Source organism: Gossypium arboreum, chromosome 10 (genome assembly GCF_025698485.1).
Source record: "Gossypium arboreum isolate Shixiya-1 chromosome 10, ASM2569848v2, whole genome shotgun sequence".
NCBI classification, from domain to species: Eukaryota; Viridiplantae; Streptophyta; class Magnoliopsida; order Malvales; family Malvaceae; genus Gossypium; species Gossypium arboreum.
Window position 1 is genome coordinate 39,736,451 of NC_069079.1, and position 14,181 is coordinate 39,750,631.

The 14,181-nt window shown below is 35.4% G+C and overlaps 1 non-coding gene across 1 annotated transcript; it reads right to left on the reverse strand.

Moving 5' to 3' along the window:
• Positions 1 to 9,004: 9,004 nt before the first annotated feature.
• Positions 9,005 to 9,111, reverse strand: LOC128283045 (small nucleolar RNA R71). The gene has a single exon (XR_008273387.1). It is a non-coding gene; the product is annotated as a small nucleolar RNA R71 (small nucleolar RNA).
• Positions 9,112 to 14,181: the final 5,070 nt, after the last annotated feature.

Sequence of the window (14,181 nt, forward strand, 5' to 3'; positions counted from 1 at the left end):
GTGTGCCAGCTTGTGTGAACCCTGCACCTAACACGTTTGGGGCACATGCCCTTGTGGGTTGCCCGCGTGTGACACACGACCATATGACAGATCATGTCCCAAGCGATGTGTGGCAAAAAAATGTCCAAAAACATGTTCATTTCACATCCAAATGCTTAGGTACCTAATTATACACTTACATATATGTTCACAAGACTTTGGAGTGCATTTTAAACTATTATCAAGATAAACTTTCAAGCCATTCATGTATATTGCATCAAATAACAAAATTTACCAATTCATGCTTAGTATCAACCACTCATGCCTTCACTAGAATTCAACATACATGCCTCAAATAGTTACTTGGCACAACAAAAATACAAGTACATCAAGCTAGTGCATATGTGCTTAAGACTATCAAAAAACATCCACCATTAGCCTATTACATATCATATAAGCCAAGCTTATACTCATAGTCTACCAAAAGATTCTCGGTTAGTGTGATTCTTTGAGTTGATCCGATCTCCCGATTTTCACAAAGACGTAATCTACAAAGAAAAAGACAGGGAGACGAGTAAACTTACATAAAGCTTAGTAAGTTCGTCAATTAAACGATAAAGCTTACCGAAATAAAATAATAATTCAATAACTATGTTACTAACAGAGTTCCTGTTAATCACAGTTCACAGCAAGTGAGTAATGCTCAAACAATAATACAAATCAATTTCTCAATCCTGTTAATCACAACTCACAATAGGTGAGTAATGCTCAAACAATAGTACAAATCAATTTCTCAATTTCAATAACATTCAATGATTAATAAAACATTGCCCGATGAACGATATACGGATATAAGTACACAGTTAACCATCTAGAACACACTAGACACTCATACAAGCCAATCCAGCCGATCACACACCTCGACACTAAGTGCCTAGCCCATAGGCTAACATCTGCCCTCGTAACACACTAGAAAAACACTGTAATATAACACTATAGTCCGCAACATATGCAGGACCTCGGTATATTTAGTGAACAGAGGATATACAAAAATCATCTTCACATCTTATACAAATCTCATACCATGCAAAAAACAACCTATTGGCATGCCAATCGTACTTTATCCTACGTTCATCTAACTCACAGCATTTCATTAGTGATCAAGCGATAATAACACATTAATTCTATTTCCATGTACAAGCATTAATTCATTAATCAAGATTCAATAAATAAGTCTGTATAACGAGCATTTAGATTGTATTACAATTAAATCGAAAGAACTTACCTGACTAAAACGAAGTCAAAGTTGAGACAACAATCAATTTGTTACTTAGATTTTCCGCGATTTGAGTCTGATCGATTTATTTCTTAATCTAAAATAATAATTCCATTCAATTATCAACTTCTAAAAGCAAATTTAACTCTTTTTATGCAATTAAGTCCTATTTGAATTTTTTACAAAATTACCTCTACCATTTTACTTTTATGTAATTTAGTCCCTAAGTCCAAAATATGCAAGTTAACCATTTTCAATTAAACTAAGTTTAACCGATTAACCTAGGGCCTCCCTATAGTCCATAACTGCTATTATTTCACAACAAGTTCTTGTACTTTTACTGGATTCACATTTTAGCCTTTAAACATTAAAATCACCAAAAATCATTTTATTAAATAGTCCTATTTAACAACCAAGCTTAATAATCTAACATAAAATTTCAAGAACAACTCAAACTCATCAGTGGAATAATCCATAAAATCTGAAAGTTTTACAAATTAGTCCTCAGGTTAGCTAAATCAAGCTAATATAAGTTCAAAAACATAAAAATTATTAAAAACAGACGAGGTTTACTCACCAAATCGAAAGACCAAAGTTGACCAAAGCTCTCTCTAGTTTCTTCTAGGTATTTTGGTTCTTTCCACACGAACCAGAAAAGAAAATGCTGATATTATCTGTAATAGCCCGTTTTTAGGTCAAATCAGAACAGTGGTTTTGGGACCACAAATCCAAAGTCAAAATATTTATTGTATAATTTTAATAAGGCCTACAGCATGATAGATTAATTATGTGAAATTTTTGTAAAGAAATTTTACCGTTTAAATGCTTAATTCGGTAAAAATGACTAAATCGCATAAAGTGTAAAAGAGGAGTTCCATTAGTAAAAGGTGTTAAATAGTTATGGATTATTAAAATGGAAGTCCTTATGTTGTATTTAGTCCATTTATAATGTAATTGGACATTCTTGGACATTGTTTAAATGATTTTTATGTTTAATTAATAAGGTTATTTATGTAATTTATTAATTAAAGGTTAATTAAAATAAAACAAAGTAAAAATTTGTTACCATCTTTGTTCTATAGCCAAAAATACGAAGAAAGAATAATCCATGGATGTTGTTAAGTTTCGACAATTGCATGAGTAAATTGGGTATGTGTTTTAGCTCGATTTTTAATGATTTTTACGTTTTTGATATTGTTACTAGCTAGCCCATGCCTTAATTTTTGAATTTGTTCATGATTTTGTGAAGTTCCATTTTTGAATACTTGAGTTCTTTAATGTTTAATGATAGATTATGGAAGTTTGATAATAGTTAAACTAGTTTTGTAAAGTGATTTTTAACAAAAAATGCAAAATAGGGATTAAATTGTGAAATTGTAAAATGTGGTGGTTAAAAGTATGAAATAATGAAAGATATAGGATGCTAGTTGTATATAGTAAATTCGAATAGGCATGGGTTGGTACTAAATTGCATGAATTTGCAAATTTATGTGTTAAGGACTAAATTGTAAAAATTGAAAAGTATAGGGGAAATGTGTAAATTTTCCAAAATATGAATTATAGAATAAATTGAATAGATTTAATTTTGAATGTACTGAATTTGATAATATATAGATCAAGATAAACCGAGATCGTGTTTAGATCGGGGAAAAGGAAAGATCAACGAATAGCCGATAGTTTTTATCTGAGCAATACGATGTAAGTTCGTATAATTAGAATCGAACTTTTAAAAAATTGTAATTATTGAAATTAATGTGTATAATTGAGTAATTGATATACATGAGATATGAATGTTTTATTGATATAATATATTTGTTACCGAGCCCCATTTGAACCGGATGAATTCGTATGATACGAGTGACATGTCACTAAGGTTACCGTTTTGGTCGAGCTCTTGCATTTGTTGCAGACTCACCACAGCTTGAATGAGCTTACCGATATATCAGCTCGTAAGAGCTTACTGTTTTTAGCTCATTGGAGTTTACCAATTCAGCTCGTATGAGCTTACTGTTCAGCTCGTATGAGCTTACTGTTCAGCTCGTTAGAGCTTATCGTTTCAGCTCAATAGAGCTTACTATTCATCAGCTCAGGAGGAGTTTACCGATCATGGCTTGAAAGAGCATAAATGATAATGAATGGACGGATTACTGATGTTTATCACCTGAGTATCCTTTGAAGTTCTAATAGGTTCAACGGGCACAAATACTGTTTATATGGATGAGTTACGGTTTACAAATAAATTATTGTTTATATGATTGAGAATGAAATGTTATTAATGTTATATATATATGATATATGAATTTGGTATGATGCAGGGTAATATATGAATGGATGGTTTCATGTACTTTAAATGACTAACATGTGATAAATGCTTGTGTTAGACATTTGACAAGTGAATTGATTACACTTTGGTTATTGCTTTGATTTTGTATAAATAGTAAGTTTAATTCTGAGTTATACGGGCTTACTAAGCTATCAAGCTTACTCTGTTTCTTTTTCTACGTTTTATATAGCTCGCTCATTTTTGGACAAGTCGAAGTTGCACATCACATTATCCAATTGCCGATTGGTACTTTTGAACTTGTGGATAAATGTGAATATGGCATGTATAAGCTAGTTATAAAGATGTTAGTTATGGTTTTTGGTATATTTTGTGTATAAGTTAAGCCATGTGATTTGGCTTATTTTGGTACAATGTTTTGGTTGTGAATAAGTGTTCAAATATGGTAGGTAGGAGATATATGGAATGAAAATATGCAAATGAGGTTTTGTTATGTAGTTGGCATATGAATGGAAAATGCATGATATTAATTAAGTAATTCAATACCAAGTGAATTGGTATAATATGTGTATGAAATGTTATAGAATAGTTGCTAATTGGGTTATGAAATGTTACCATTTATGCTTGCGTATGCTTATGAAAATAGGGTGGCAAAAATGGCTGTGCGAATAGCCTATTTTTGTCCACACGGGTAGAGACACGGGCGTGTGTCTCAACCATGTGTGACACATGGTTATATTACTCGGCCGTGTGCCCCCTGGTATTGAAATGGAATGGAAGTCAGTATGCTCCACACAGCCTTACACACGAGCGTGTGACCAACCATGTGGTATAAGTCAGTATACCCTATAGTTTTGGTACGGCATGATACACGGGCATGTGTGGCCATTTCGAAGGGCACATGGGCTAGACACACGGGTGTGTGGTTGGCCGTGTGACCCAAGTCAGTATCCTTTCCAGTTTTCACACGGCCTAACACACGGGCGTGTCCTGGGCCGTGTGATGCAAGTCAGTATGTATGCCCTGTTTCCACACGGTCTAAGACACAGGCATGTCTACTGACCGTGTGAGGCACACGGCCTGTTCACACGGGCATGTGACACTTGAAATGTTGAAATTTTTTCTAAGTTTCCAAAACTTTAATATGTTACCGATTTAGTCCCGAATGCATGATTTAAGGTTTGTATGCTCGATTTAAGTACATATTGAATGTGAATGAATGATATTTATTGAAAGAAGATGATATTTGATAAATTATAGTTCTAAACTTTGTTACAAGTCCGGTAATGCCTCTTAACCTATTCCGGCGACGGTTACGGGTTAGGGGTGTTACATTATCTTTTAATTTTCCTTAATTTAACTTACATTTTAACTTTTTAGTAAATTACCCTTTAAATATAACTTATAAAATTACTAAATCATGTCCATAAATGTCCATAATATAAGTATATGGTATAATTACCATCTAAGGAGGGTTTAATTGCACAATTTGGCCTTCAATTATTTTAAATTTTAACTAAACAAGCTTAATTTCAATTTAACCGTAAACTAATTAGAACTTAATAAGCAAATAGCTCAAAAGCTAGTGGATTAATCATATCGATCACCGCTTGGACTTTTTGACCATGGTTTAATCACCATTTTGGTCCCTTTACTATTTTAAATCTATAGTGATTGACTTTTACCTCTTTTAGAATTTAATCCTTTTACCTTAATTAAGCAATCAATCGTCAAAATTACCAAACAAAACTTTAATTTACCTATAATACAACTCAGTAAATATTTAATAAAAATATTTATGACATTAAATTATGAAAACAAGGTACTAATACCTCATTTCCAAAAACCACTTGGCTTTTGGACTAAACCACTTATACTTATTTATTCATTCAATTTATAAAAATTATTAAACCAGAATTCAATATAATATTGTAATTGACTCATAAATATTAAATAAAAATATGAACTTATTCATCGGATTTGTGGTCCAGAAACCACTATTTTTGATATCATTGAAAAATAGGTTGTTATAAACAAATTCATTCTTGATCTCTCCAAATTTGAGCCTTTCAACAGAACTAACTATCGTCCCTGGTCTAAAAGGATGGTAATAGCCATTATGGTTTCCGAAGTAAACCTGATTGATAAAATTGTTGAGTGGATTGCAGACACATGTAATGCCCCAAAATTCTTATTTTTGTTTCTGTTGAATTATGACACAACTGTGCATCTGCTTCAGTGGTTAAGTGTTCTAAATGTGTGTGAGAGGTCCCAAGTTCAAGCCCTAACTTTGGCAAATTTTAGTATTTTTCTAACTTAATCCCTATAGCTATTAGGCTTTTAAATAATTGCTTGTAAGTTTACATCAGAATGAGCATGTTGGTTTGGTGGATAAGTGGAGTGCTAAGGGGATGAAGGTCTTATGTTTGAATCCCTGCGTGAGCAAGGGAATTCTTTTTGCATGGGGCGTGTGACGTGTGGATGAGTTCAACTGAAATTGGAATTCTAAAGTGGTTGTGATGGAGGGGTAAGTGGGAGAAAATTGAGGGATGTGGAAGTTATCGGCTTAATTGGGATTCCTTTGGGGAAATTTTTTGCATTCTCTTCCTCTCTATTCCACCTCTCTATTCCACCATTTTTTTCTGACGTCTCCCTTACCCTTCTCTACCAATTTACTTTAGCTATTTTCATTATTCCCGATTCTTTTGTTTTATTTCCTTATTTTCATCATTCCCGATTCTTTTGTTTTATTTCCTTCTTTTACTTTCTTTTTGATAACCGAATCGATATTCCATCGTCCCCATATTGTTCATACGTTAACAGTAGGTTGGTAAGTTCCAGTGCTTGCTTTTCTAAACGCTTTTTGAATTCTGTCTAAAAAGGATTCCTTTTGATGTCTAGGAAGTAATCAGTGGACTGAACATTGCTCTCATTCAGTGAGTTAAACTCGTGGGGTTCTCGTTTAGATTGAAGGTATGGGTTTCGATAGTTAAAGGATGAATGTCCCATTACAATCCCATTTAGGTTTTGTTAATGTTATGAAATTGAGTGTTGGAATGACGACTTTTAGGTTCTAGAGTGCTCAAGAATTGTTTTAGCATCAAAGCGTACCAGGTGTGTTCCCGAAACATAAGAAAACGTATTTTCGGCAAAAGCCAAAAACCTTTCTATCGATGCCACACGGCCGTGTGGTAGGCCGTGTGCCATAAGGCGGGCGTATGATTGACGAGACTAGGCCGTGCACGCAAGACACAGCCGTGTGATTGCTAGGTAGGCTGTGTGCGACACACGGGCTAGATTGATTTGGGCTGTGTGGGCCACACGGGTGAATGGGCCCACACGGGTAGTCTACACGGGCATGTGAAATTTTGGGTCAGGCCTTGTGATCCACACGGCCAAGGCCAAATTAGGCTGTGGCCATATGGGTGATAAACCATAATATATACATATTTTTATCCCATGCTTGGCACATTTATGGATGATTTATCTTTGGTTTTATTGAATTCGATGCTCCTAATCCTTTAATTTCATGTTTTATACTCAGAAGAGTATAAAATAGTGAAAAGAGTAAGAAACGGCCCAAAAAGGGACAAAATAGGCTAATTTCAGTGTTCCACTCGGCCTAGGCACTTCCACACGGGTAATCCACACAGCCGTGTTAGACACACAGGCTGGCCACACACCTATGTGTCATGGCTGTGTCGACTTAAAACCATGTGAAAATTACACACGGCCTGAGCACTATGACACGGCCGTGTGACACGCCCGTGTCCCTGTCGGAACCTATTTTAATTCTACTCAGAAAAAGACTAATTTTGGGTTATTTTGGGCATTCCAAAGTCTACTTAAACAAAGAAGAAGAGGATCAAAGGCGGGACGGAGAAAGAAGACAGAGAATACTCAAAGACAGCCAACGGAATCAGTTTAGAAGAAGGATCTACTTCAAGCCTGAAGATCTCCATTCAATTTCTTTAGAAGTTCTTTGGGTTTCTTTATATTTTGTTGTTTTCCCAATTTTGATATGTTTTTCCTAATTGTTATGAACTAAACTCCCTAAATACCTGAGGGAGATGAAACCTAAGACAAATCTTATTACTATTTGAATCATATGATAAATACTTATTCTTATTCTTAATTATGAGTTTTAATCATTGCTTTAATATTTCAAGATATTAATTCAGGTTTTGATGTGCTTGTTTAGTGTCCCTGTTTAATAGTATATCTCACATAATTAAGCGGAGTTGCATGCAATCCTAGACATAGGACAACATAAATTTGCCGGATTAGAGTCAAATCTAATAAGGGAATCCATAGATTGAGTTAATGCGATAATAGGGGTTTTAATTAGAAAGAGATTTCAGTTAATCAACCTAAATCAGTTGTTTTTAATCTCGAGAGAGATATTAACATAAATTAGGGATTTCTACGGATTAAGTTAAGTGAATAATTTGTCTAATTCAGAAGTAATAAGTGAAATCTAGGTGGATTCTTCCTTGGGTATTGTCTTCTCCATCGGTTTTCCAATAGCATTTTCCAACTTTTATCTCTGTCGTGTTCTTAGTTAATTAAACAGTTAATCTTAAGTTTAAAAACATCTCTTTAATTCTTAGGCTAGATAATAAAAAGATAGTAATTACTAGTACTTTTAGTCCTTGTTGATACGGTATTTTCAGTCTTACCACAACTATACTACTGTTCGATGGTGCGCCTGCCTTAGTCAAATTTTTTAGTTAGTTTAGCGACCATCAAGTTTTTGGCGCCGTTGCCGGGGACTAAGATATTAGGAACGCTTGATTTTTATTACTTTAGCCATTTTTACTTTTATTGCAATTTACTTTTTATTTTTAGCTTAATTCCTCTTTTCTAATTTTTCTTTTTAATTGCTTCTGGCAGGTGTCTCTAGTTTATGACTAGAAGGAACCCGTCAGGACCCTTACTTTTCGATAGTGAAATAGAGAGTACAGCTCACAAAAATTGAAGAGAAATAAGGCGAAGTCTACAATGTATAAAGGAAGAACAAGAGGACATTACAGATTTTACTAAAGAGATGACAGATAATCAGAATAATCTGCTACCTCCTGTAGTTGTCGCAAATCCTGTTAATCAGAATCCTGCTCCTCATACTATGTATGATTATGCTAAGCCTACTTTAATAGGAACTGAATCGAGTATTGTCCGACCTGCTGTTGCTGCAAATAATTTTGAACTCAAATGATACAACAGTTTGTTCAGTTTGATGGTTTACAAGACGAGGATCCAAACGCTCATTTACAAATTTTTTGGAATTCTGCGACACCTTTAAGATCAATGGTGTTTCTGATGATGCCATTCGCCTTTGGTTGTTTCTCTTCTTATTAAGGAATAAGGCTAAACAGTGGTTGAAATCATTACCACAAGGATCAATCACTAATTGGGAACAAATGACCGAAAAATTTTTACTCAAATATTTTCCGCCGGCTAAAATGGCTAAATTGATGAATGATATCTCTTCTTTTGTGCAGATGGATTTAGAAACACTATATGATGCATGGGAGAGGTACAAGGATTTATTGAGAAGGTGCTCTCACCATGGGTTACCTTTATGGCTACAGGTTCAAACTTTCCACAATGGTTTGTACCCCTCAACTAGACAGATGATCGATGCAGTGGTTGGTGGAACCATTAATAACAAAACACCTAAGGAGGCTTATGAGTTTATTGAAGAGATGTCACTGAATAATTATCAATGGCAAGTTATGAAAACAAAACCAACGAAATCAACCGGTGTTTTCAACATAGATGCAGTCACCATGTTATCAAACCAGGTTAAACTCTTTAATAAGAAGATTGATGGTCTATGTGGTTCTACGCAGGTACATCCAGTGATGTAGTGTGACACAAGTGGATGTGGAATGGGTAATTCAGAATATTTGCCCTTTGACCCCAATATGGAGAACGAGCAAATAAATTATATGGGTAATAATCCTCAACCTCAAAATAATCCTTACAGTAACACGTACAATGCAGGTTAGAGGAACCATCCAAATTTCTCATAGGGAGGCCAAGGGAATTAGAGACCACCACCCCCTCCAGGCTTCCAACAACAACCTTACCAACAAGATAAAAAGTCTAACCTTGAAGAGATAATGATGAAGTTTATTTCAGTGGTGGAAACCCATTTTTAGAACACTGAAACTGCACTTAAAAATCAACAAGCATCAATTCAATGGCTCGAGAATCAAATAGGACAGCTGGCTAAGATAATTTCAGAGAGACCACAATGGAGCCTGCCTAGTAACATTAAACCCAACCCAAAAGAGCATGTGAAAGCAGTTACCCTAAGGAGTGGGAAAGTGTTAACTGAATCTGAAAGGAAGCTGCCATAAGAAGCTGATAGGAAAGATGATGAGGAGGTAAAACCCGAAAACAGTGAAAAAATGGTGCTGAGGGAATATAAACCACCAATCCCGTATCCAGCAAAGTTGAAGAAAGACCGCATAGATGCACAATTTGGTAAATTTCTTGAAGTTTTTAAACAGTTGCATATTAACTTACCTTTTGTTGAAGCTATCTCGCAGATGCCTACATATGCAAAATTTTTGAAGGAGCTCCTAACAAATAGAAGGAAGTTTGAAGAGTTGTCTACAATAGAACTCAACGAGGAGTACTCGGCATACTCCAAAATAAACTGCCAACCAAACTGAAAGATCCAAGAAGTTTTACTATTCCTTACTTAATTGGTAGTTTAAATGTTGAGAAGGTAGTAGCTAATTTAGACGCTAGCATAAATTTGATGCCTTTCAAACTGTTCAAGCAACTTGGCCTTAGGGAACCAAAACCTACTAGGATAAGTATTCAACTAGCTGACAGATCTATTAAATATCCTAGGGGTATTATTGAATATGTACTAGTTAAAGTAGATAAATTTATATTTCCTATTGATTTTTTTGTGCTTGACATGGATGAGGATGTTGAGGTGCCTTTAATTTTAGGTCGCCCATTTTTAGCCATTACTAAGGCTGTTATTGATATGGGTGACAGTAAACTTGTACTTAGGGTAGGTGACAACAAAATTTATAATGCCATGAGATTTTTTAGAGAACAAGATGACTCTTGCTATTTTATTGATTCTATTGATCATGCTACTCAAGATTCTTTACAGGAAATTGTTCATAAGGACACACTGGAACTGTGTCTTGCATAAGGAGAGGAGGCAAATGACGATGATTCTGTGTTAGGTAAGACAAAAGCTGAATTAAATTCTAATGAGTCTTCACTGCGACAGAAGAATTATGAGGGTATTGAGGTAAACAATGAATTACAATTAAAACCCTCTTAGAACCTCCTAAATTGGAATTAAAGCAACTACCAAATCACCTAGAATATGCGTTTCTTGGAAATAATTCCATATTACCAGTGATTATTGCTTCAGATTTACAGCCAACTAAAAAGGACGAGCTACTTCAAGTATTGAAGGAACATAAAAGAGCTATAGCTTGGAAGATTTCTGACATAACAAGGATCATTTTTTCTTTTTACACACATAAAATTTTAATGGAAGATGAATATAAACCTTGTGTGCAAGTTCAAAGACGACTGAATCCTAACATGAAAGAAGTCGTAAAAGCTGAGGTTGTCCCTAAGAAATGAGGCATGACTTTTGTGGCTAATAAGAAGAATGAATTGATCCCAACACGCATAGTTACGGGATAGAGAGTCTGCATTGACTATAGGAAGTTGAACGATGCCACGAGAAAAGATCACTTTCCCTTACCATTCATTGATCAGATGTTGGAAAGATTATCTGGGCATATGTATTATTGCTTCCTAGATGGACTCTCTGGTTACTTCCAAATCCCAATAGCTCTTGAAGACTAAGAGAAAACGACATTTACATGTCCATACGGTACGTTTGCTTATAGACGAATGCCTTTTGGATTATGTAATGCTCCTACTACTTTTCAGTGATGCATGTTAGCCATTTTTGATGAGCTCGTGAAGACATTATGGAGGTATTTATGGACTACTTCTTGGTATTCGTTCACTCTTTCCATTTTTTCCTTAAAAATTTAAAACGAATCCTAATGAGATGTGAGGAAACAAACCTTGTACTGAACTGGGAAAAATGTCATTTCATGGTTCGTGAAGGAATTGTGTTAGGCCACAAAATTTCTAGTAACGGGATCGAAGTTGACAAAGCGAAAATTGAAACTATTGTGAAATTACCTCCCCCTAGTATAGTTAAGGCTATTCGAAGCTTTTTAGGACATGCTGGATTTTATAGAAGATTTATTAAGGATTTTTCTAAAATAGCTAAGCCTTTAACGAATTTACTAGAAAAGGATATGCCTTTCAATTTTAATCAGGAATGTTTAGAAACATTTAATACTCTGAAAGATAAATTAATTAACGCTCCAATTGTAGTTGCACCTGATTGGAATTTATCATTTGAACTAATGTGTGATGCGAATGATTTTGCAGTAGGTGCGGTTCTTGGACAATAAAGAGACAAGCATTTTCAACTAATCTATTATGCTAGCAAGACATTGACAGCCGCACAAGAAAATTATACGACGACTGAGAAAGAATTATTAGCTGTGGTTTTCGCATTCGATAAAGTTAGACCATATTTAATATTATCTAAAGTTATCGTATACACTGACCACTCAACTCTTCCATATCTCTTTTCTAAATTAGATGCAAAACCTCGACTAATAAGATGGATACTATTGTTACAGGAATTTGATTTAGAAATTCAAGATAAAAAGGGAGCAGAAAATCTTGCAGCAGATCATCTTTCCAGATTAGAAAACCCAAATCTTAAGGAGCTTGATGAACATGAGATAAACGACTCGTTCCCTGAAGAATAACTTTTTGCTATATCTCACTCTGAGGTCCCTTGGTTTACAGACATTGCGAATTATTTAGCTGCTAACGTTAAGCCAAAAGGGTTGACACATCAGCAAAAGAAGCGATTCTTTATTGATGTTAAAAACTACTTTTGGGAGGATCCTTTTTTTTTCCGTATATGTACAGATCAAGTCATCAGAAGATGCGTTACAATGTCAGAAGCAATTAAAATCTTGGAACATTGCCACTGATGACCGACTAGAGGACATTACAGTGGGACTAGGACCGCACATAAAGCACTCGAATCACGTTTTTATTGGCCCACACTATTCAAAAATGCCAGCAGGTATGTTACTTATTGTGATAAATGCCAACGAACAGGTAATATCTCCAAACATGATGAAATGCCTCAAACGTATATACTTTCATGAGAAATATTTGATGCATGGGGTATTGATTTTTTGGGTTCATGCCCTAGCTCATTTGGGAATAAATACATCTTAGTAGTCATTGATTATATGTGCAAATGGGTGGAAGCCCAAGCCTTACCAACTAATGATGCTAGAATGGTGGTGAGGTTCCTCAAGAAACTCTTCTCTTGATTGGAACACCTAGAGCAATTATCAGTGATGGGGGCACTCATTTTTGTAATGCTTAATTTGATAAAACCCTTAAGAAATATGGAGTTTACCATAGAACAACCAACCCTTACCATCCCCAGACTAGTGGTCAAGTTGAAGTAGCAAACTGAGAGCTTAAACGTATCCTAGAAAAGACTGTAGAGTCAAATAGGAAAGATTGGGCAATGAAAGTAGATGATGCTTTACGGGCCTATAGAACTGCTTTTAAGACCCCAATATAAACATCTCCTTACAAACTTGTTTATGGGAAAAGTTGTCATTTACCGTTTGAACTAGAACACAAAGCATTCTGAGCTATAAAGTTTCTAAACTTTGATCTCAAACTTACAAGTAAGAAAAGGTTGATGCAGTTGAATGAGCTAAATGAATGGCGAGCTAATGCATATGAGAATTCACAATTATATAAGAAAGCAACAAAGTGCTACCATGATGCTCGTTTAAAGCAACACAAGCAATTTGAAGCTGGAGACCTTGTCTTGCTATACAATTTAAGGATCAAATTATTTCCTGGGAAGTTAAAATCACAATGGTCAGGTCCATTTGTAGTCCAAACCATTTTTCTATATGGCACAGTAGAGGTAAGTCATCCAACCCACGACACTTTCAAGGTAAACGGACATCGTCTTAAACTTTATAACGGCGAGGATTTCAAAGATTATAGAGAGGAGCTACGGCTCCGCGAACCTGCCTAAATATACCACAAGGTAAAGTCGAGTTTAGACTTTAAATAAGCACTCATCGGGAGGCAACCCGAACACTAACCCCACTAAATAAGTTTATTTTTCTTTCATTCATTTTTCATAATTTAAATATAGGTATTTTTTACACACACGGCCTGACACACGAGCGTGTCCTTTGCCGTGTGCTCACTACGAGTTGGAGGAATAGGTGTGCTTTGAGCCATGTAAACTATTACAACCTTAGTATTGGCATTCGACAGTGGCAAACACGGCCTGGACACACGGGCGTGTCTATGGTCGTGTTAAAACAAGATAAATATTTTTCCAAGACAGGATGACACACGGGCTGCGATAACTAGCCATGGCCGTGCGGTACGGCCGTGCGAACTATACAGCTACGGGGCACGAGTCTACCTCAAACCATGGTGAAACTGCACTTCAATTTCCCAAAAATTGCCAGAGGCACGGAATGTGATAAATCACCATGGCTGTGCA